At 44.0% G+C, this 24229-nt stretch overlaps 1 non-coding gene across 1 annotated transcript; it reads right to left on the reverse strand.

Annotated features, from left to right (window-relative positions):
- Nucleotides 1–3783: 3783 nt before the first annotated feature.
- Nucleotides 3784–3857, reverse strand: Trnat-ugu. The gene has a single exon. It is a non-coding gene; the product is annotated as a tRNA-Thr (tRNA).
- Between the last annotated feature and the right edge of the window lie 20372 nt (nt 3858–24229).

The following is a 24229-nucleotide window of genomic DNA, read 5'->3' on the forward strand; positions in this document are numbered from 1 at the left end:
ACTTGCAAATCCTGTCTGCAAAAACGAGTCTGTTGACCAATAATCACTGATTTTCGGCAATTTGATGACGCACATATGCAAAATAATACTGAGAGAGCAGTAAAACTCTTGCAATTTTACTGCAGACCGCTTATGCCAAACAGAGTTTATTTTCAGGCTACCTTTGCATTTCATTGTTGTAATAACGTTACCAGTGTACAGATTTGTTTCACTTTTGATGAGCCGAATAAGGTCGTCATCAAAGAAATAACTAAAATATTGAAGCTCCTCAGTGGCATCTAAAAAATGCGATGCTACGCCTACTACTTCCTGGAAATCTGGCAGTACTGGCTGATCGTCTAGTTCCGACCAATCTTGCTCTCTGTGCTCAGTGAGGCTCACGCGACCAGGTACCACATATGGTGACTGATGGTCTGTACCATTGTCTGCACAGAAAAAAATAATGCTAAGATTGGTACCAAAAGGTACTAAATGCATGTGAAGTAATGAACATTACTCACAATACAAAATGCGGTAATGAACTCTTCACTTTATGAACAATTGAGACATTACATACCTGAATCATCACTTGTACTTTCATCTGGAGAGTACGAATCCTCTTTGTCAGAATAGTCAATTTCAGATCCTGCATCTCCATAAAGAATATCTAAGATCTTTGCCTCCGTCAACTCGCTGCGCGATATTTTCCTGATCGTAAACACCTGTGAATGAACTGTAGGTAACCATCTTTCCAGTGCTCACGGCCACTCCCAGGATGAGATAGCCGATAAGTGCTTGCCTCTTGCGGAAGAAGAGTGAAATATCTCCACATTAGTTGATGAAACTGCTTCGGAGACACGCTAAACACGCTTAAGGAGCCAAATAAAGGCTCGCCCATACGGTATACGGGCATCGTCGCCAACCTCAGGGCGGCTGTGCCCGTGCCCGTATGGTGTATGGGCACTGTGCTGTAAGTGTTAACATGGTCCAGGTCTCACCCTGACCACCATGAGGTACTGGACGCTATTGCTCACAAAGCTCACCTGAGCACCTTTGGGCTCATCTCCTATTGATCAGACATAGTTGGCAGGTAATCTCCAGGCCACCACTCAAAAGAGAGTTCTCCTCTCGGGAACCCAGATACTAGAATATTGAGGCTTACTGACGTGTCACTCTGATACAGTGTAGCAAGGTTGCTGTTCCAATGTTCGAGGAAATCCTGCGTATTGAGCCAATATGTGAACAAAGAAATCTGAATGTCATCAGAACTGAGCTCGATACCAAAATCCTGTATGATCACACATCTACATTACTAGCAACTATGTCCTGACCGCTCATGAATTACATAAAAAACTGCAAGTAATGAACATTAAACACAGAACAATTTGGAAAGCAAAATGAAGAATGGAAGTTTGATACACTAAATGCATATGCAAAGCAGTATAACATGTGAAGTAAGGCCTGGAACAGGCCTTCACTTCACATCATACCTGTGTTGCATTTAAAATTGTTGGAAGGAGAGGTTTCACTGAGGAATATGGTGGGTCATTTCCCAAACAATTTGTCGCAACCCACCAGATACCAAAAAAGTGAAACTAAAGGTATAAAAACCAAAAGAGAAGAAGAGTGGAGATGTAGAATCAATTACGCCTCTGTGATATTCCCATTCATTCTTACATGGTATCTGCAAACACAATGAAATTGAAGAGGTTACAGAAATTAATCTAATATACAAAAAATTAATTCAGTTTGCCACACATTTGTACAAGTTAATGGCCAACCTAAATCATGATTGTATACCAGTAAGAAAAATGTTTCAGCTTTTCAGATAAAAGCTAGACATAAAATGTGTGGCACAATACCAATAATGAGAGTAGAAAATAATTATATACACAAATCTCAAATTAATTGAAAATGACAAATGTGCACCAATGTCTTAAGTTAGAGGTCTGTGTCATAAGTGTAATTTGTTATAAGTAAACATGTGTACTGTGTGTTAAATAAAGATAAAAAATGAAAATTTGCATTGCACTGATGCACTTGACAACTCTTTGTGATGTACAAGAACCATCATGTATACATGTGTTGTGAAGAGATGACAGATACAAATAAACATCAAAAATAAGAGTAGCATGAGTCATTGTGAATGAATGACCATTTACCATGGGTGTTTATTTGGCCATGGACACAGTTAAGAACTATAAACAGCATAGACTGATACAATGACAAAACATGCTGAGTAAAAGAAACTTTCAAATGTCCTCAGAAAAATACAACACAGACAAGAAGGAAAACCGAAACTTTTTGCTCCTCTCTGTGAAGTCCAAAGAAACATGATATTGTATTAGCAACAGAACACAATACAATGACTTTATTTGCACTACACATGTACATTATACACAGACTGTTAATGTGGAGAACATTCCATCAAAATTTTTTGGCAGATAGTGATCTGAAATGGTAGCTGAGTTGTTGCATCTGGTAATGTGGCATATGGGATGACCATACATCATTTCTTGATTATCAACTCTGGTGTTGCAACTTGGGCAAGAGGGCAGGTTAATGGTAAGGTAGAAAATCAGTTTGCTTGCAGGATGTTATATCTAATCAGGTGACTGACTGTGCATCACTGTGCATGATTGTGGGCATTGTAACTCACTAGGAGACAAAAATAGTGGTGTTGACAAATGGCAGTATTAGGCATGCCAGGAATTGAGATGTTGCCAGTAATTGAGATGGTGTCCTCTTCACAGAACAAATAGTTGCAAGCTTCGTCATGACAAGTGACATGATGTTGGTGCTTTACAAATGGGAGAAATATATTTCTACAGTCTGTTGGTTTGGGACAACCTCAGATGACCCATCGGAAATATTGTGTGACACCTGTTTGTTGAATATGATGGGAGGGTCTGTCACAAGCAGTTGATTGCCCTTTGCCAACTGCTCTCTTTGGCAGTTGCCCCTTTTCATTCATCCTGTGCAGCCGGGTTGACCTGATGCCAAATGAGCTGCCATGGTGTTGTAATCCACAGGCTCTCACTATGTTGGCCACATGCTGCTGCCCTTTGAGCTGCATACCTGGCCTCAGTGTTTGAAGATCAGCGGTGTTGTCATGCAGCAGTATATGACCTGCCTGGAACACAGTTGCACCCCTTTGGCCATGTCAAGTGCCCCGCTTCATGCAGACACTGGATTTGCATGCATTTGTGCCTTTTTGTTTCCATCTGCTCTCTCTGTACACTGACAATAACTGGATACAAAACATGCCACTAACAGCGTACAGTCAATAAGCAACACAATTTCCTGCATCTAACAGTCAACTAAGTAGTAACAAGGTACTCAAACTTTTCATCACAAAATTACATGTTATCGAGCATCTATCTTTCCAAAATTAAACATTTAGAAAACTAATTAATATGAAAATTGTCTTCAGTGTTCTATACTTGGGTTAAAATCAACTAAGAATTAATAGTCAATAATTATTGGCCAGTATCTTTGCTTACAGCATTTTCAAAAATCTTCGAGAAAGTAATGTATTCAAGAGGGGTTAGCCATCTCAACAGTAATGGGGTACTTAATAAATCACAGTTCGGATTTCAAAAATGCTGTTCCACTGAGACATCAATATACAATTTCACTGTCCAGATAATAGTCTTGAAATAGTAAAATGTCACAGGAATTTTCAGTGACTTGCCCAAAGCATTTGATTGTGTGAACCATGACGTTATAAATGATGACTAACTGACAACCTCAGCTGCTGACAGGTGTTGTTGTTACACCTCGATGTGGACAGCTGAAAATGTGTGCCCCGACCGGGACTCGAACCCGGGATCTCCTGCTTACATGGCAGATGCTCTATCCATCTGAGCCACCGAGGACACAGATGAATAGCGTGACTGCAGGGACTTATCCTTTGCACGCTTCCCGTGAGACTCACATTCCCAACTGTCCACAATTCTACATATGTATTGTACCTTATAGACATTTGCCAACCCACTCATTACTCGCGCACACTTTTGCGATTCCCGTAAGAGTTTGGGCAACCTGTGCGCATTCGCACAGACGAAGGTCAATGGCCAGGTAGCCTTTAACTATATATATGAAGACAGTAACTTGTTCTTGAAAGAACAGTTACTGCTGATGACCGTGCAGCTTTTCCCTGGAATAAATGATGACTAACTGACAATGATGACTAACTGTGTCCTCGGTGGCTCATATGGATAGAACGTCTGCCATGTAAGCAGGAGATCCCGGGTTCAAGTCCCAGTCGGGGCACACATTTTCAGCTGTCCACATCGAGGTGTAACAACAACACCTGTCGGCAGCTGAGGTTGTCAGTTAGTCAACGTTTCGGCCGAATTGCAACAGCCAAACAGAGCTTGGATGACGTGTACAGGTACAGGTACAGGTACAGGTACAGCTGCCCATGCAGCTTCAACACAGTACCACAGTTCTCCATGGATTTGTCACCTCAAGCGGCTTCTCCACCAATGCCTTCATCTTCTTCACTCATGGAGCATCAACAATTGTTTCTGCTTTTCCACTCACAATACCATTAGTATTAATTTCAGATGATGCAATGGGTTTTTTTATTTTTTTTATTTACACATCAAGTTCTGTAGGACCAAATTGAGGAGCAAATCTCCAACGTCATGGAACATGCCAGTACATGAAATGACAAAATAAAAGTAATAACAGATAAAAATAAATGTTTATGAACCTGAAAAAAGTCAGTCCATAAGTTTAAGTAAACACAAGCAATAATACAGTAAGAATCAGCTTAATTTATCAAGGAACTCCTTGACGGAATAGGAGTGGCCCATGAGGAAACACTTCAGTTTCAATTTGAAAGTGCGTGGATTACTGCTAAGATTTTTTAATTCAAGTGGTAGCTTACTGAAAATGGATGCAGCAGTATACTGCACGTCTTTCTGCACAAGATACAAGTAAGTCGATCTAAATGCAGGTTTGATTTCATCTACATCTACATACATACTCCGCAATCCACCATACGGTGCATGGCGGAGGGAACCTCGTACCAAAACTAGCATCTTTCCTGAAACTTCCTGGCAGATTAAAACTGTGTGCCGGACGAAGACTCGAACTCAGGACCTTTGCCTTTCGTGGACAAGTGCTCTACCAACTGAGCTACCCAAGCATGCCTCACGCCCCGTCCTCACAGCTTTACTTCTGCCAGTACCTCACCACCTACCTTCCAAACTTTACAGAAGCTCTCATTCTAGCATCTTTCCTGTTCCACTCCCAAACAGAACAAAGGAAAAATGACTTCCTATAAGCCTCTGTACGAGCCCTAATCTCTCTTATCTTTGTGGTCTTTCCGCGAAATGTAAGTTGGCGGCAGTAAAATTGTGCTGCAGTCAGCCTCAAATGCTGGTTCTCTAAATTTCCTCAGTAGTGAATCACGAAAAGAATGCCTCCTTTCCTCTAGAGACTCCCACCCGAGTTCCTGAAGCATTTCTGTAACACTCGCATGATGATGAAACTTACCAGTAACAAACCTAGCAGCCCGCCTCTCAATTTCTTCTATGTCCTCCCTCAATCCTACCTGATAGGGATCCCAAATGCTCGAGCAGTACTCAAGAATAGGTTGTATTAGTGTTTTATAAGTGGTCTCCCTTACAGATGAACCACATCTTCCCAAAATTCTACCAATGAACCGAAGACGACTATCTGCCTTCCCCACAACTGCCATTACATGTTTGTCCCACTTCATATCGCTCTGCAATGTAACACCCAAATATTTAATCGACGTGATGGTGTCTATCGCTACACTACTAATGGAGTACTCAGGCATTAAAGGATTCTTTTTCCTATTCATCTGCAATAATTTACATTTATCTATATTTAGAGTTAGCTGCCATTCTTTACACCAATCACAAATCCTGTCCAAGTCATCTTGTATCCTCCTACAGTCATTCAACAAAGACACCTTCCCGTACATCACAGCATCATGAGCAAACAGCCACAAATTGCTATCCACCCTATCCAAAAGATCATTTATGTAGATAGAAAACAACAGTGGACCTACCACACTTCCCTGGGACACTCCAGATGATACCCTCACCTCCGATGAACACTCACCATCAAGGACAACGTACTGGGTTCTATTACTTAAGAAGTCTTCGAGCCACTCACATACTTAGGAACCAATCTCATATGTTCGTACCTTAGTTAGGATTCTGCAGTGGGGCACTGAGTCAAATGCTTTCCGGACATCAAGGAATATGGCATCCGTCTGATACCCTTCATCCATGGTTCGCAAGATATCATGTGAAAAAAGGGCGAGTTGCGTTTTGCAGGAGCGATGCTTTCTAAAGCCGTGCTGATGCATGGCCAGCAACTTCTCTGTCTCAAGGAAATTCATTATTTTTGAACTGAGAATATGTTCGAGAATCCTGCAACAAACTGATGTTAAGGATATTGGTCTGTAATTACAGGATCCGTCCTTCTGCCCTTCTTATATACAGGCGTCCATCACCTGCGCTTTTTTCCAGTCACTCGGGACTTTACGCTGGGCAAGAGATTCGCGATAGATGCAAGCTAAGTAAAGAGCCAATGCGGTAGAGTACTCTCTGTAAAACCGAATTGGAATCTCATCAGGACCTGGTGATTTACTTATTTTCAACCCATTCAGCTGCTTCACAACCGCAGGGATGTCTATCACCATGTCCTCCATACGGGAATCTGTACGAGACTCAAACGGCGGTATGTTTGTATGATCCTCCTGCCTGAAAGATTTCTCAAATGCTAAATTTAAAATTTCAGCTTTTGTTTTGCTGTCTTCCATTGCCAGGCCAGACTAATCAGTGAGTGACTGGATGGAAGCCTTCGACCCGCTTACCAATTTTACATAAGACCAGAATTTCCTTGGGTTTTCAGCAAGATCTTTTGCTAAGGTATGACAGTGGTAGTGGTTGAATGCTTCACACATCACTCTTTTTACAGCAGCATGAATCTCTACTAACTTTTGCCTGTCCTCATTCTCCCGATCTTTCTTGTACTTCGAGTGCAACTGCCTTTGCTTCCAGAGCATTCTCCGCATTGCGCTGTTAAACCACAGTGGGTCTTTTCCATCCATAACCCACTTTTTTGGCACATACTTCTCCAGTGTGTGATTTACAATATGTTTAAAATTTGTCCATAATTCTTCCAGGTCCATTGTACCGGAAGTAAATGAAGTCGATTCATTTACTAAGTGGGATGCTAACAACTGCTTATCTGCTCTTTCTAGTAAGAATACTCTCCTAGCCTTCTTGACCGACTTTTTAATTTTTATAACCATAGTCATAATGGCAACATCATGATCACTAATCCCTGTCTCAACACTGACACTGTCGATGAGGTCTGGTCTGTTCGTGGCTACCAGATCTAAAATATTTCCATTACACGTTGCACCCCACAGTTAACTTAATTTCCCCTAGCCCTGTTAAACATGTCCAGATAACTTCACAATCACACTCTACTTCGTCCTCAGTAGACACACTATTTTTGTCAACTGCAATGAAGACACCACCTCCTACGGTGTCTAATCTGTCTTTTCGATACACGTTCCAACCCTCACTAAGTATTTCAGAACTTCCTATCTCAGGGTTCAGCCAGGTCTCAGTCCCAAGAATAATTTGCATGCCACACGCTTCCTGGATGGCAGTAAATTCAGGAACTTTATTCCGAACACTCTGAAAATTTACTGCTAATATCTTGATAGCTGAAGTGTCTTTACACTGAGCACGTTCTGATTTCACTGCCTGCACTCGTCTGGTGAGTGTTCATCAGGACACCTCACACTACTGCCTAGCCTAAAATAACCCCCATGTGCACAGTACAAGTACTCTGCTACCCAAGTAGCAGAACTCTGCTTGCACTGCGCGTGCGAGGCCAGCGGTCTTCACTAAATCTGCCAGCCACCTGTACGAACTGAGGATCACCTCAGAACCCAAGCAACAGGCATCATTGGTGCCGACGTGAGCAACTACTTGCAGACTACTGCACCCCGTACGCTTGATAGCCACAGGCAAGGCCGCCTCCACATCTTGGATGAGGCCCACCCCGGCAGACAAACCTAGTGCAAGTTGGATTTCTTTCTGGCCCTGTATGCTATTTCCCTAACGTTGGAGCTCCCAATAACCAGCAAGCCTTTGCCCCCGTGTGCCTGCTTGGGCCCTGCTGAAGGAGTGGCCACCTGCCCACTGACAGGATGAACAGGCGAGGCCAGCCTTCACATTTCCAAGTATGAAATGAGTGAAAGCTGCTTATTCTTGGGAATAAGCTAATATTGTTAACAAGAAAGGCCTGTAAGAAGCCAATGTCAAAATACCCAGACTTGTAAACAGGGATCGACAAGAGGTTTGTGAACATACACCACTTATTGCCTGAACTGCCCATTTCTGAGCCAAAAATATCGTTTTAGAATGTGAAAATATAACACCATATGACATAAGTGAATGAAAATAAGCAAAGTAGACTTATTTTCGTGCTGAATGACCACTCACTTCAGATACCGTTCAAATAATAAAAATGGCAGTATTAAGTCTTTGAGCAAGATCCTGAATGTGGGCTTTGCACGACAGCTGACTATCTATCTGAACACCTAGAAATTTGAACTGTTCAGTTTCACTAATCATATGCAAATTCTGTGAAATTAAAAGGTCAGGTTGTGTTGAGTTGTGTGTTAGAAACTGTAAAAACTGAGTCTTATTGTGATTTAGCGTGCATTTTCTACAAGCCATGAACTTAGGTCATGTACCACACCATTTGAAACTGAGCCAATGTTGCACACAACATCCTTTACTATCAAGCTAGTGTCATCAACAAACAGAAATATTTTAGAGTTAGGCCATATCATTTATATAAATAAGGTACTGGAGTGGTCCCAACACTGATCCCTGGGGCACCCCCCACTTGACAGTCCCGCACTCAGACCCCACTCAGGCCTTTATCAATCTTTTGCTGCCTGTTACTAAAGTAAGAGGTGAACCAATTGTGAGCTACTCCCGTATTCCTTAATGGTCCAACTTCTGGAGCAATATTTTGTGATAAACTGTAATGCCTTAGTTAAATCAGAAAGTATGCCTAGTGTTACAAACTTTTTGTTTAACTCGTCCAGTACCTCACAGAGGAAAGAGAATATAGCAGTTTGTTATTAAATGACTTCTAAAACCGAACTGTACATTTGGTAGCTAATTGTGTGATATAAAATGATCAATTATCCTTACAAACACAGCCTTTTCAATAACTTTAGCAAAAACTGACGGCATAGAAATAGGTCTAAAATTGTCTACATTATCGCTTTCTCCCTTTTTATAAAGCGGCTTTACTACTGAGTACTTTAATTGTTCAGGAAACTGACCTTTCCTAAAGGATAAATTACAAATATGGCTAAATACAGGGCTAACATGTGCAGCACCATACTTAAATATTCTGCTAGACACTCCATCATAACCATGAGAGTACTTAGTCTTCAGTGATTTAATTATTGACTCAATCTCCCTCTTGTTTTTATCACAGAGGAGTATTTTAGACATCAATCTTGGAAAGGCATATGTCAAGAAAGTTATATGATTCCCTGTAGAAACTAAATTTTTATTTAATTCACCAGCACTGCTCAGAAAATGATTGTTAAATAGCGTAAATATATCTGATTTATCAGTAACAGAAATATTTTTACTGTGAACTGATTTTATATCGTCGACCTTGTGCTGCTGACCAGGCACATCCTTCACAACAGACCATATGGTTTTAATTTTATCCTGTGAATTAGCTATTCTATTTGCATACCACATACTCTTTGCCTTCCTAATAACATTTTTAAGCACCTCACAAAACTGTTTGTAATGGGCTACTGTAGCTTGATTGTGACTAATTCTAACATTTTGATATAATTCCCACTTTGTTCTACAAGATATCCTTACCCCACTAGTCAGCCACCCGGCTGCCTATTACTGCTAGTACCTCATTTAGAACATTCTAATGGAAAGGAACTCTGCAAGAGCATGACAAATTTGTTAAGGAAAGCACTGTATTTATCTTCTATGTTATCAGCCCATTCATCCAAAGGAATGATGGAGGCTAGTCCTACTAATAATACTACTGCAGTAATAGGACTCATGGAGTTGTGAATAAAGATGTGTTTCTGGTGATAGAGGAAGGATGGGACATTTGAAAAAGTGTCCCATTCTATATCCATATGTGTTTGGAAGGCCATACTGGAACATTAGAGTCTATAAAACGATTGTGTAATGGCTCATTGTTGGTTGAAACTAACAGCTCAAAGCAGGTAGACCTTCTTAAGAAAGCACAGGAACTGGATGACAATTATATCATTGTTGAGATACATACCTCTCTCAACTCCAGTAAGGGCATTGTCACATGCTGAGATATCATAGACACGGACATACTAGAACTTAAGCAAGAATAAGCATCCCAGGGTCTAGTAGATGTGGAGCAACAAACTCGCAGGAATAATGGAGCAACTATAAAGATGTTCATTGTCACATTCAATTCTCCGACATTGCTTGAACATCTTAGTGGGGTTCCTTCTACTTATAGTCCATTCTTGCTTTCCAAACCCTATGCGGTGCTATAAATGACAGCATTTTGGCCATACAACTGTGAGTTGTGGAGGTGAAGCAGTCTGCAGGAACTGTGGAAAAGCCGCTTATGACACTGGGATCGACTGAATGTCTCCAGTGATCTACATTTTGTCACCTCGTATTCTTCTGAAGCAGACGCTTCAATGGAGATGATGCCTAGTGTGCCTGTATTACCACAGCACCTGTACCTGCACATGTACGTGTCAAAGGAAAAAGAGTAAGGTCAGAGCAATCCAGGTAGCTGCACCAGGAAAGACCAACAACAGTTCTGCAGCAAGCATCCAGAAGGTACAAGAAAGCAGAGTGCCTCTCAGTGCCCCCTTTGCCCCTCATCCTTGAAGGGACAGGATACAGGGAAAGGTCAAAAGCTGTCCCGAGCCCTGTCAGAGCTCATTCTTTCATATCTGACTGATGAGGAGGATATCGTGGAGGTAGATGCCTTGGATCCAAACATCCCCTGACACCCCTTGTTCTTAAAGTGCTTCATCTCCCCGGTGCAAAGATAGGGGTAAATTAAACTGCACTGATGACATGGCTTTTGTACTAGAGTGGAACATGATTGGATTCTGGACTCATGGGAGGAACTGAAACTCCTAGCGACGACATGTCCCTTGTGCTTTTGTTTACAATAAACACTTTTTAAAGATACCAATGTCCCAGTGCTGCAGGAATATACGCTGTACCACAACGATGATCTATTGAGGGGGGGGGGGGGGGGGGGGGGGAAAGGGCCCAAGGGAGGTGTCGCACTGTTTGTCACTAATACGCACCGCTCATCTGCTCTCCCCTTGGCTACTGACCTGCAAGCAGTTGCAGTTCAAATTCATGTGTGTCGAAGGATTACTTTTTGCTCACTGTATTTACCTCTGCAAGATGCACTAGACTCTGAGCATCTCGTGGATCTTATTGCACTCCTGTGACCATTCCTCCTCCTCAGAAACACCAATGCCCATCACGTCCTGTGGTGATTGACTGATACTTGCTCTAGGGGTTGGGGTGACCATATTGTAGGTGGCTATTGGTGGAGTTTACTCTGTAAACATCACTGTATCTGCATATTCTTAGATATAAACAAGGCGTAAGGACTACTATGAGACACTGTATTTTTGCGCAACAGAATCAATGGGGCTTTCATGGCCAGCTCTTCGTAAGGTCTTTCCTGACCCAGTGGTTTTTTGGGAAGCGAGTTGGTGACACGCTGTCCACTCAATTTGAGCTGGGGAATCGTGTTCCTCAGAGCAGTGTTTTAGGTCTTACCCTCCATGCCATAGCCATCAACAGTATCACATCTATGGTTAGGAGTCCTGTACAGTACTCATTTGTGGACTATTTTGGAGTTTACTGTTTCTCCTCCAGTGTTGCAACACCGAGCCGTACAGTGCGGGGGTTAGACTGCAGGTTGTCATGGTTCCACACCTGTGAGACCTGAAAGCCAGAACCCTGAAGGCACTGAACAGCATCAAGTGTCTTAGCCACAGGTCTTGGGGAGTGTACAGTTTGCATCTACTTCAGTTTTATCAGCCTTTTGTGCATTTGCAGCTGGACTATGGTTGCATTGTGTATGGGTTATTGAGGCCCTCTTACTTGTGGATCATTGACGCTGGCCATCATGAGGGGATTCTGCTGGCCATGGGTGCTTATTGGACCAGTTCTATTCCTAGCATCTGTGTGGAGATGAGGGAACTGCCACTTACCATCCGGCACCAGCTCCTCATGGTGGATGAAGCATGCAAGTTCCTTGCAGCTCCAACTTCACCTGTACACAAAACTGTTGCTCGTTCAACTCTGGAATGCCTTTTTTCCAACAGTCCATGCCACGATGCCATTTGCGATCCACGTGCAGCATGTGCTGGAGTCACTCGGTGTGGAACCAGTATGACCCCAAATCCAGGGTTTTAACCATCTGCCACCCTGGTTACTGGAGAGGCCCAGAGTGATTTTAGATTTGGTGCCTACAGGAGAGATACAACTCCTGATTCCATTTTCAATGCGATATTCTCTGATATTTTACGAGTACCACAGCCCTCTAGCTGTTTTTATGGATGGGTCTAAGCAGGGAAATTTTGTTGATTGATCTGTCATTGTCTCAGATGGTGTCCTCAATGTCAGACTGCCCTCAGAATTTACCATCTTCAACACAGAATTAAATGTGCTCTTCCAAGCACTGGAGCAGATGAGACGTTTTCTCGCTGTTACATTCCTCACCTGCTCAGATCGGCACTCTCCCGCTCAGATCGGCACTCTCCCGCTCAGATCAGCACTCTCCCGCTCAGATCGGCACTCTCCCGCTCAGATCGGCACTCTCCCGCTCAGATCGGCACCCTCCCGCTCAGATCGGCACCCTCCCACTCAGATCGGCACCCTCCCGCTCAGATCGGTACCCTCTCCAATGTTTGTACCCAGTAGATACAGTAACCCGGAATATCCAGGATGCCCTCTCACAACTACGATGACTGGGGAAGGAGATCTACATCTACATGACTACTCTGCAATTCACATTTAAGTGCTTGGCAGAGGGTTCATCGAACCACAATCATACTCTCTCTCTACCATTCCACTCCCAAACAGCGCGTGGGAAAAACGAACACCTAAACCTTTCTGTTTGAGCTCTGACTTCTCTTATTTTATTTTGATGATCATTCCTACCTATGTAGGTTGGGCTCAACAAAATATTTTCGCATTTGGAAGAGAAAGTTGGTGACTGAAATTTCGTAAATAGGTCTCGCCACGGCGAAAAACGTCTTTGCTTTAATGACTTCCATCCCAACTCGCATATCATATCTGTCACACTCTCTCCCCTATTACATGATAATACAAAGTGAGCTGCCCTTTTTTGCACCCTTTTGATGTCCTCTGTCAATCCCACTTGGTAAGGACCCCATACCACACAGCAATATTCTAACAGAGGACGAACGAGTGTAGTGTAAGCTGTCTCTTTAGTGGACTTGTTGCATCTTCTAAGTGTCCTGCCAATGAAACACAACCTTTAGCTTGCCTTCCCCACAATATTATCTATGTGGTCTTTCCAACCGAAGTTGTTCGTAATTTTAACACCCAGGTACTTAGTTGAATTGACAGCCTTGAGATTTGTACTATTTATCGAGTAATCGAATTCCAATGGATTTCTTTTGGAACTCGTGTGGATCACCTCACACTTTTCGTTATTTAGCGTCAACTGCCACCTGCCACACCATATAGCAATCTTTTCTAAATTGCTTTGCAACTGATACTGTTCTTCGGATGACCTTACTAGATGGTAAATTACAGCATCAGCTGCGAACAACCTAAGAGAACTGCTCAGATTGTCACCCAGGTCATTTATATATATCAGGGACAGCAGAGGCCCCAGGACACTTCCCTGGGGAACACTTGATATCCCTTCAGTTTTACTCGATGACTTGCTGTCTATTACTATGAACTGCGACCTTCCTGACAGGAAATCACGAATCCAGGCCCACAACTGAGATGATACCCCATAGGCCCGCAGCTTGATTAGAAGTTGCTTGTGAGGAATGGTGTCAAAAGCTTTCCGGAAATCCATAAATACGGAATCAACCTGAGATCCCCTGTCGATACCAGGTGTCTTCCTGCTCGATACCTGGGCACTTTGGAACTGCAGGGAATGAAAGGACGGATCAAGCAGCCAAGGAGGTGGAGTCATGATCCTCTATCCGCCTTCATATTATCACCTCACTGTCGAGATACAAATTAATTGTCAATGAGAAGACGAGCGCCGGCAGTGACCAATAACAAACTTCATGTCATCAAGCCCACAACTCAGGCGTGGAGTACTTCCTTCCAGCCACGTTTGTAAGATGAGGGCCTTCTTACTCATCTTTCCATAGGCCACAGCCCTATGAGACATGGATACTTACTCAGGTGAGAAGACCCTCCAGTGTGTGCTGCTTGTGGCATGCAGATCATGGTGTGTCACATTTTATTGGGCTGCATTTTATTTGCCGACCAGCAGACTGCGAGGTATTTACCAGCCAATCTGCTGTCTATTTTATGTAATGATTAAATAAATGTGGTTAATGTTTTAAAGTTTTGTGAATTGTTCAACATTTTTAACATAATTTTAGGGAGATGTTCTTAATGTGTGAAGGGGTGGCTGGCTCGCCCTAGTTTTTTGTAAGTGGTCATCCAGTCGGGTGTCCCTGTGTTTTTCTTTTAGTTCCTGTGTGTTTTATTTTCTCTGTGTTTTATTTTCTCTGTGTTTTATTTTCTCTGTGTTTTATTTTCTCTGTGTTTTAATTTCTTGATCAGCTCTCTTACCTCCTAATTGGATTTAATGCATATGATACAGAGTGACTGTGTGTTCATTTTGAGTGCATCTATGTACAACTTTTAGTTCATCCCAACATTCATTTGTTTTGTAAGTGTAAGGGTGCTGATGGCCTCGCCATTGGTCGCCCATCAGACCCAAACACAAGAGTTTGGTGGCCAGAAAAAGTGTTTAAACTTGGAAGAGTGTTACTGGAACCACTCTGAAGCAATTCTGGTTGCATAGGTTGTTGCATTACCCTGCTGGAATAGCCCAAGTCTGTCGGAATGCACAGTGGACATGAATGGATGCAAGTGATCAGACAGGATGCTTGTGTACGTTTCACTTGTCAGTCATATGTAGACATGTCAGGGGTCCCATATCATTAAACTGCATGTGCCCCACACCATTATGGAGCCTTCACTTCGTGACATGCAGGGTCTGTGGATTCATGAGGTTGTCTCCATACCCATACACATTCATCCAATTGATAATATTTGAAATGAGACTCATCAAACCAGGCAACAAGTTTGCAGTCATCAACAGTCCAAGGCTAGTGTTGACAGGCCCAGGCAAGACATAAAACTTTGTGTCATGCAGTCATCAAGGGTACATGAGCCTTCAGCTGTGAAAGCCCAGCATTGAAATCTGCAGGAATTTGTGGAAGGGATGCACTTCTGTCACACTGAAGGATTCTCTTCAGTTGTCATTGGTCCAGCTCTTGCAGGAACTTTTTCTGGCTGCAGTGATGTCAGAGATGTGATGTTTTCCCAGATTCCTGATATTCACAGTACACTCAGGAAATGGTCATACAGGAAAATCACCATTTCATCGCTTGTTGGAGATGCTGTGTCCCATCGCTCATGTGCCAACTATTTCACCATGCTCACTCACATATATCTTGATACCCTGCCATTGTAGAAGCTGTAACTGATCCAACAACTGCGCAAGACACTTGTTGTCTTATATAGGCATTGCTGGTAACAATGATGTATTCTGCCTGTTTACATAGATCTGTATTTGAATACACATGCCTATATCAGTTTCTTTGGAGCTGCAGTGTATATATTTGTATGTTGTGAAACAAAGACTAAGGCCACAAAATTGCCTTCTATGAGCATATGGAGTGATGTGTTCAAAGAGACTATTCTCACATCCATTCTTTACGGTGTAATGGATAGAAGTGTTGCATGGTAAAGTGAAGGTGCTATGTTCAAAGCCACGGGTTTCCATTTTTTAATTGTTTGTACAAGTTCCATAGAAAGAGAATGTGATTTTTTTAGACAATGTTTATATGCAGATTATGGAATAAAGTGTGAGATAGATGAAATAGCTGCCTTTGCTGCATATTGGCTTCACTCTATTTCAGATAACTTTCTTAAAGCACATGTAACTAAAGTCACAAAAGTTGTAATGTCGTATGATTGAGAAAGTAACCAGTCACAAAAGCAACATTTAAAGATCTCTTCTCAAAAGACAGAATGTAATATGAAACCATTACCAATTCATCATAAGAAATGTTATAAATTAGTACAGCCTCACATGATACTTACCATCCTTAAATGTTTAAGGCAGTGGTTAAAATTTCCCAATAAATTAATGGCAGAATACTTTGACAAAGTGCAAACAAGTAAGGATGTACTTGAGCAGTCATGAACAACTAGAAAAAAAGAATGCCAACAATTAAAAGCTTCTAGGTGCATTTGAATTTGGATGCTCACATTTTAAGTAGTAACTTAAGTGCAATTACTGATGTAAATGTAGAATGGATTTCCACTTTTATATAGCTTGTTGAACACAACCCAAACATCATGGTAAAGAACAGAAATAGTGAAACTATCGATTCATGGTATCATCCTGATGCAACGAAATACTTGATTATATTTTGACAGATCTCATCTGTCGCAAGTGCTAAACTACTACTACTACTACTACTACTACTACTACTACTACTTCACTTTCCATTACCGTGCTTGTGTATGACTCAATACAATGTAGACATTGTGAAGTGCAGTTCCACAAACAATTCTATGCAAAAATTTCCTGTTTCTTCATGGAATTTACAATATTATTCATGTTTTCAACACACATGATTTGTCTTCAACGAGAGTTCTAGCATACTGCATATCATGTGTACGCATGTGCAATTATTTACAAGAAAATTAACAACTGATTAATTGCTCCAAAAAGGAGCAATGAAAATGGAAAGATGATGGTGAGGTGAGCTGCACTCTTGTGATGGACCATCATAGCAACAATAGTTACAAACACAGAGAAGTAAAGATGTCATGGGAGGGCTTTGAACACCAGTGAGGCCCTGATTACCACTGACAAACATAATATTTAAACATAGATAAACAAATACACCATTGGCAGTCATTACTTGTGCACTCGATCCAAATCAAACCATTGATGTCTGCTTAATTGTGATATTCTTGGCGTGCTGATTGTGAATGGATGACTGTAAGTGAGGTATTTTCAAAGGCGTTTGCGACTTATATATCAGAAATGGCTTATTGATCCAATGTTGATTTCTTTCGTATCATGCCAATAATGTTGAAAGCATTTAAAGAAATTCTCTTTGACCGCATCCTCTGTCCTCCAGTGTAAGCTGGGCAGGATTCAGCAAACATCTGAAGAATGCAAATGAATTAGCCACTTGCAAAAGTGTTTCTGTATCCCAATTTACCAATTTAGAGGCCGCGCTAAGGTTCTCAAAGAAATTCATAACATCCTCCCCAGCTTTTCCCGAGAAAGGGGTGACCAAAGTGTCAAGTGTCTGTGTTTGTGCCTGTGTCAAGAATTACTGCATTAATAGTAAACCATTCTTTGCTCGCTTCTTTACACCGAGCAAGCTCTATCTTTAATTTGGACAATCACTCAAGTAGCTGCTTAATAACCACCTCGGCTGACACAGACTGCTCCATCACTACCAGCTATTGGATCAAGACTATAGTACGCCGAGAAAGAAGAACAGGAAGGGAAGACGGACTACGCTACAGGTTCAGACAAACCACCAAACGAACAATGGGCACTTACTTGTTATGTTGCAGCAGCTACTGATCCATTGTTGCCCTTCTCAGGTGCCACATATCCTTGTCATTTACCAGCCACAATTTCCTCCAAATGCAGGAAGAAGACCACTACTGTCACCAATTGTAACAGGAGTATGTGATGCGCAGGTTGCCTGACTGACACCATTTGTAATAGGATGACCGGAGCGGGTGACATGGTTGGGGTTGTAAGGTGTGGCTGGGTAGAAGAAGGTGGCTGTTTTTAGCAAACTTCCTCTTTATTGTAGGTTCTCCCAATACATTTTCCAGTGGCTCTGCCCCACCGCTCGTGTCGTGGTGGAGACGTGCTGATGCACGCAGTCCGGGGAACGCAATGCTGGGCTCGGTCAGCGGCTGCTCAGGCGGTAGGAGGTTAGCGGCACGAGGCCCGGCCCAGCTTGCCTCCTGCAGACGCTGGGGCTCGTGATGATGCCAGGAGTCACCGGTGCAGCAGCGGGCAATGCCCAACGCCAGGCGGTCCTCAGAGACAGTGTCACTGATGACGACGACATGACAGCGACTGGACGCTGATGCCCACCTTTGATGTCCTTAAATAGTGCAGGCCACTGCTGAATCCACCGGTTACGCAGCAGCGTGTCTATTACAAAGTTCTCGATGAGTTGACTAATGCATCCGTGTCACATGCAGCCTGCGCCTGCGTAATTCTGCTAATGCTGCGTTCTGATGGCTGCCGCGCATGAACACATGTACCGAAGTTTGTTGCAAAACTGTCACCTGCATAACGCGCTGGCCGGCCTTCATCCGCCGTTTGCCGTGAGACTGGCGCATCGTGCACTGATACAAACTAAATCACAATTTCGCACCATATTTCCAAAAAATAACCCCTTGTCCTCTACACCTCGGCCAGGGTGGCAGAAGGAGCAAGAAGGTGGCACGAAGGCCTATGTGAGTTTCTATTGAAATGATCTTGGTGCTGATGTGAGCGTCTATTGCCAGGACTTGGCACCAGGTTGGCAGCAGGCACGAAGAGGTGGAGCAGTGGCTGATGTGAGCATCTACTGCTATGATCTGGGCCAAGTTGGCAGCAGGAGTGAGGAGGTAGAATGGAGGCCGATGTGAGCGTCTATTGCCAGGGCCTGGGCCAGTGTGGTAGCAGGGGCGACATTTTGGATCGGTGGTCGATGTGAGTGTTTATTGCCAGGACCTGGACCAGGGTGGAAGCAGGTGTGGGGAGGTTGCGTGATGGCAGACGTGAGCAACCATTGCGAGGGCCTGGGCCAGGATGACTTCAGGTGTGGGGAGGTGGCGTGGTGGCTGATGTGAGCATTAATTGCCAGTCCCTGAGCCTGGGTGGAAGTAGGTGTGGGGAGGTGGCGTGGTGGCAGATGTGTGCATCAATTGTTAGGACCTGGGCCTGGGTGGCAGCAGGTGTGCTGAAGTGGAGCACTGGCCAAAGTCTATTGCTATGACGTGGGCCAGGGTAGCAGAAGGCGCGCCGAGTTGGAGCGATGGCTGATGTGAGCGTCTATTGCCAGGACCTGGGCCAGCCAGGAAGTCTATTGAAAGGACCTGGGCCAGGATGGCATCAGGTGCTAGGAGGTGGCGCTGTTGCTGATGTGAGAGTCTATTGCTGTGACCTGGGCCAGGTTGGCAGCAGGCGGGAGGATGTGGCCCGGTAGCCAATGTGAGCATCTAATGCCAGGAACTGGCCGGTATGAGCATATATTGCCAGGACCTGGGTTAGGGTGGCAGCCAGCACGAGCAGATGGAGCAGTGGCCGATGTGAGCATCTATTGTGAGGACCTAGGCATGGTGGTAGCAGTTGTGTGGGGGGCACAGTGGCAGATGTGAGCATCTTCTGCCAGGACTCAGGGCCCTGGTAGCAGCAGGTGCGAGGGGGTGTAGCAGTGGCTGATGTGAGTGTCTGTTGTCAGGACCTGGGCCTGTGTGGAAGCAGGTGTGGGGTGATGGCATGTTGTAAGATTTGAGCATCTATTGCCAGGACATGGGCCATGGTGGCAGCAGGAGGAAGGACATGGCATGGTGGCCAATGTGAGTTGCTATTGCCATTACCTGGGCCACGGTGGCAGGAGGTGTGGGGAGGTGTTGTGGTGGCAGATGTGAGGGTCAATTTTTAGGGCCTTGGCCAGGGTGGTAGCGGGGGTGGGGAGGTGGAGGAGTGGCCAATGTGAGCGTCTATTGCCAGGACCTGGGCCATGGTACAAGAAGGTGTGAGGAGGTTGAGCAATGGCTGATGTGAGCATCTATTACCAGGACCTCGGGCAGGGTGGCATCAAGCCCGAGGAGGTTGCGTGATTGCCGATAAAAGTGTCTATATAAAGGTCCTGAACAAGGATGCCAGGAGGTGTGAGGAGGTGGCGCGGTTTCCGATATCAGTATCTACTGCCTGGACCTGATTTAAGATGGCAGCTGGCATGAGCACGTGGAGCAGTGATCAATGTGAGCATGTATTGTGAGGGCCTGGGTTTGGCTGACAGCCGGCACAAGCAGGTATAGCAGTGGCCAATGTGAGTGTCCATTGTGAGCACTTGGGCAGGCTGGCAGCAGTTGTGTGGAGATGGCACGGTCGCCGATGTGATCCTCTATTTCCAAGTCTTGGGGCCAGGTTGGCAGCATGCACTACGAGGTGGAGTGGTGGCTGATGTGAGCGTCTATAGCTAGGATCTGGGCGAGGTTCCGTGGTTGCTGATGTGTGTATCTATCGCCAAGTCCTAGGCGATGGTGGCAGAAGATGGGAGGAGGTGACACGGTGGCCGTGTGAGTGTTTACTGAATGGACCTGGGCCTGGGTGGAAGCAGGTGTGGGGAGGTGGTGTGGTGGCAGATGTGAGCATCAATTGCTGGGGCCTGGGCCAGGGAGATTGCACAGTGGTTGCTTTAATTGTATATTGCCAGAACCTGGGCCAGGGTAGCAGCAGACTCGAAGAGGTGGAGTGATGGTGGATGTGAGCATCTACTGTAAGGACCTGTGCCAGGGCGGCAGCAGGCACGAGGTGTTGGAGTGGTGGATGATGTGAGTGTCTATTGCCAGGACCTGGGACAGGACGATAGCAAGGTCGAAGAGCTGGTGCGGTGACTGATGCGAGCATCTGTCGCCGGGACCTGGATCAGTGTAGCAGAATGTGTGAGGAGGTGGGGCAATGGCTTATGTGAGTGTGTATTGTCAGGCTTAGGTAGGATTTTCTTGGAAATAAATGATGAGGTAAGATAATGGAAAAAAAGTTATGAGGTAAGAAATATGTGGACATATAAATAGAGAAAGCATGCTTTAATACGATTTTTTGTGTGTGAACAAATGTTGAAATAAGAGGAAAGATCTATGGAATAAAGTTTTGGTTTGGACTGCTGTACCAAATGTTACACCGAAAACAAACCCTGTCCTTTCCTTTCCTGTTATTCCGCTGTGTGTTTGTGTACCCTTGTGTATTTGTGTTTTTCCTGTCGTTATGTGTTTAGCTAACAAGATTTATGTTGTAGATTTTTTTCTAATACTAAGCTACATTCACAATGAAGAGGAATACTGTTATCCTCAAATATAATTTGCATTAATAATATGTTATTTACTTTGTAAAGATGGATAGACATTATTTTAGAAAGCTATGCTGAACTTTTATGTATTTACTTATGTCATAATTCTTGTAACACTAACGTGTATGTTTAATTCTATTCTTTTGTAAAGCCTGTATTACTACAAATGTTATCTTTATTATTATGTTTTAATGATGTTTTTTGTACCTTTGTAATTGTATTCTCATGTTATAAAATTTTAATTGACACCAGTTCATCTAATTAAGTAACTTGTAAGCATTCATTTCAGTGCACACATTTCTGTTGGTCATAGTATATGCACAGTATGTGAGAAGTTGGGATCGTTAGTGTTTGCACATGTGTTAATAATTCAGCAACGGACTGGTTAACAGCATTGCTGGTTCTAAGGACAATTCCAAAAACTTTCTAAGTGCATAAGTAGTGGTTTATGGACTTGCTATATTGTCCACAAGACTCTTCGATAGTTATTGTGCACCTGCACAGCCGCAACAGATGGCTGCTGACCATCTCTAGAAGGACTGCAGTGGGTCTGCACCTTTGATGGCCCACCAATACCACACTCTCTACCAGGACTACAGTGGGTCTGCTCTGTGATGACCTACCTATACCAATATTCTTCAAAAATTCGAATGACTCAGTTGTGGGTTTGCTCTGTTGTGGCCCATTACCTTTCCGCATGTCAGGAGTCAGCACTGTCTTTCCGTTGGAAGAACAACAGTACTTCTTCAAGTCTGCATGGAAATCCACTACTTCCTTGTGCATTTTCTTTTACTGCTCAGACTCTGAGGAAAAAAGACTGTAATTGCTATTGTGTTGAATGATCCAGACTGTCTTTATGAGAACAATTTTTGCTTTTAACCAACATTGCATCAATAAACATGTGCATTTGATATCTTTATTAGTGTATTTATGAACATTTTTATCGTATCATTATTGACCACTGCCCAAAACTATTTTTAAATTTTTTTGTGGGGGCATCGGGGCTATTTAAGTAGGCGGTTTAGGTTTTTATTTTAGTAACGCCACGTAGCGCTCTGTATGAAAATCACTGACTGTGCTGTGTGAAGCCTGTGGCTGGTTTGTATTGTTGGAATCGCTGCTAACGTAGTGTTGGGCAGTGGAATGTGAACAGTGCATAGTGTTGCACAGTTGGATGTGAGCCACCAGCAGTGGTGGATGTGGGGAGAGAGATGGAAAAATTTTAAGAGCAGACGATCCAGATGTGTCTCTGCCAGAAAGAGTAATTTCTAATACTGGATATCATGAAGTGATATATATGTTGTGAGTTCTGAACATTATTATGGTAAATACATTGATTGTTCTCTACCAATATCTTTCATTTGCTGATTATGCCTATCAGAAGTTAGAGCCTTCAGTAGCTATAATCTTTTGTTTAGCTGGCAGTAGTGGCGCTCGCTGTATTGTAGTAGTTCGAGTAACGAAGATTTTTGTGAGGTAAGTGATTCATGAAAGGTATAGGTTATTGTTAGTCATGGCCATTCTTTTGTAGGGATGTTTGAAAGTCAGATTGTGTTGTGTTAAAAATATTGTATGTCAGTTTAGTGTTGATCAGAATACGTAAAGAGAGTAATGACTGAGTACATTCAGTTTTGCTCAGCTGTTTACAAATCAAATAACGTAGAGGTTTATCAGCACAGTAATTCATTAATTTTTCAAAGGGTATGTTTCAAGTTGTGTGGAGGTGGCATGGTGACTGATGTGAGCGTCTATTGACAGGACTCAGGGTCAGGATGCCAGCAGGCACAACAAGATGGAGCGGTTGCTGATGTGAGCGTCTGCAGCCAGGATCTGGGCGAGGGTGGCAGCAGGCTCGAAGAGGTGGAGCGGTGGCTGACATGAGCATCTATTTTCAGGACCTGCCCCACGGTGGAAGCAAGCTCAAAGAATTGGAGTGGAGCCAATTTGAGCGTGTATTGATAGGACATAAGGCAGGGTGGCAGCAGGTGAGAGGAGGTGGAGCTGTGGCTGATGAGAGCACTATTGACAGGACCTGGGCCACAGTCAAAGCAGGCATGAAGAGTTGGAGTGGAGGCCTATTTGGGCCTCTACTGCCAGAACCTGGGTTAAGGTGGCAGCCGGCACAAGCAGGTGGAGCAGTGGAAAATGTGAGCATCTATTGTGAGGACCTGGCAGGGTGGGAACACTTGGGTGGAGTTGGCACAGTGACCAATGTGAGCCTCTATTTCCAGGACTTGGTGCCAGGTTGGCCGCAGGCAAAACGAGTGGTGGCTGATGTGAGCATTTATTGGCAATACCTGGAAAGGGTGGCAGCAGGTGCGAGGAGGTTGCCTGGTTGCCGATGTGTGTGTCTATCACCCGTTCCTGGGCCAGGGTGGCAGCAGGCAAGAGGAGATGGCCCGGAGGCCAATGTGAGCATCTATTGTCAGGACTTGGTCCAGGGTGGCAGAAGGAGGGAGGAGGCATAGCGTGGCACTTGTGACTGTCTATTGCCAACACCTGGGCCTGCGTGGAAGAGATGGCATGGTGGCCGATGTGAGCAGCTATTGCCAGGACTCAGGGCCAGTTTGAAAGCAGGCACGATGAGGTGGAGTACTGGCTGATGTGACTGTCTATTGCCAGCACCAGGGCCAGGATGGCATCAGGCACTAGGAGGTGGAGCAGTGGCCAGTGTGAGCATCTATTGCGAGGACCTGGGTAGAGTTGCAGTAGGTGTGTGGAGGTGGCATTGTGGCGGATGTGAGCGTCTAATGCCAGGACATGGAGTCTGGATCGCAGCAGGCACAATGAGATGGAGTGGTGGCTGATGTGAGC

The sequence above is a fragment of the Schistocerca piceifrons genome, chromosome X (assembly GCF_021461385.2).
Source record: "Schistocerca piceifrons isolate TAMUIC-IGC-003096 chromosome X, iqSchPice1.1, whole genome shotgun sequence".
In the NCBI taxonomy this organism is placed as follows: Eukaryota; Metazoa; Arthropoda; class Insecta; order Orthoptera; family Acrididae; genus Schistocerca; species Schistocerca piceifrons.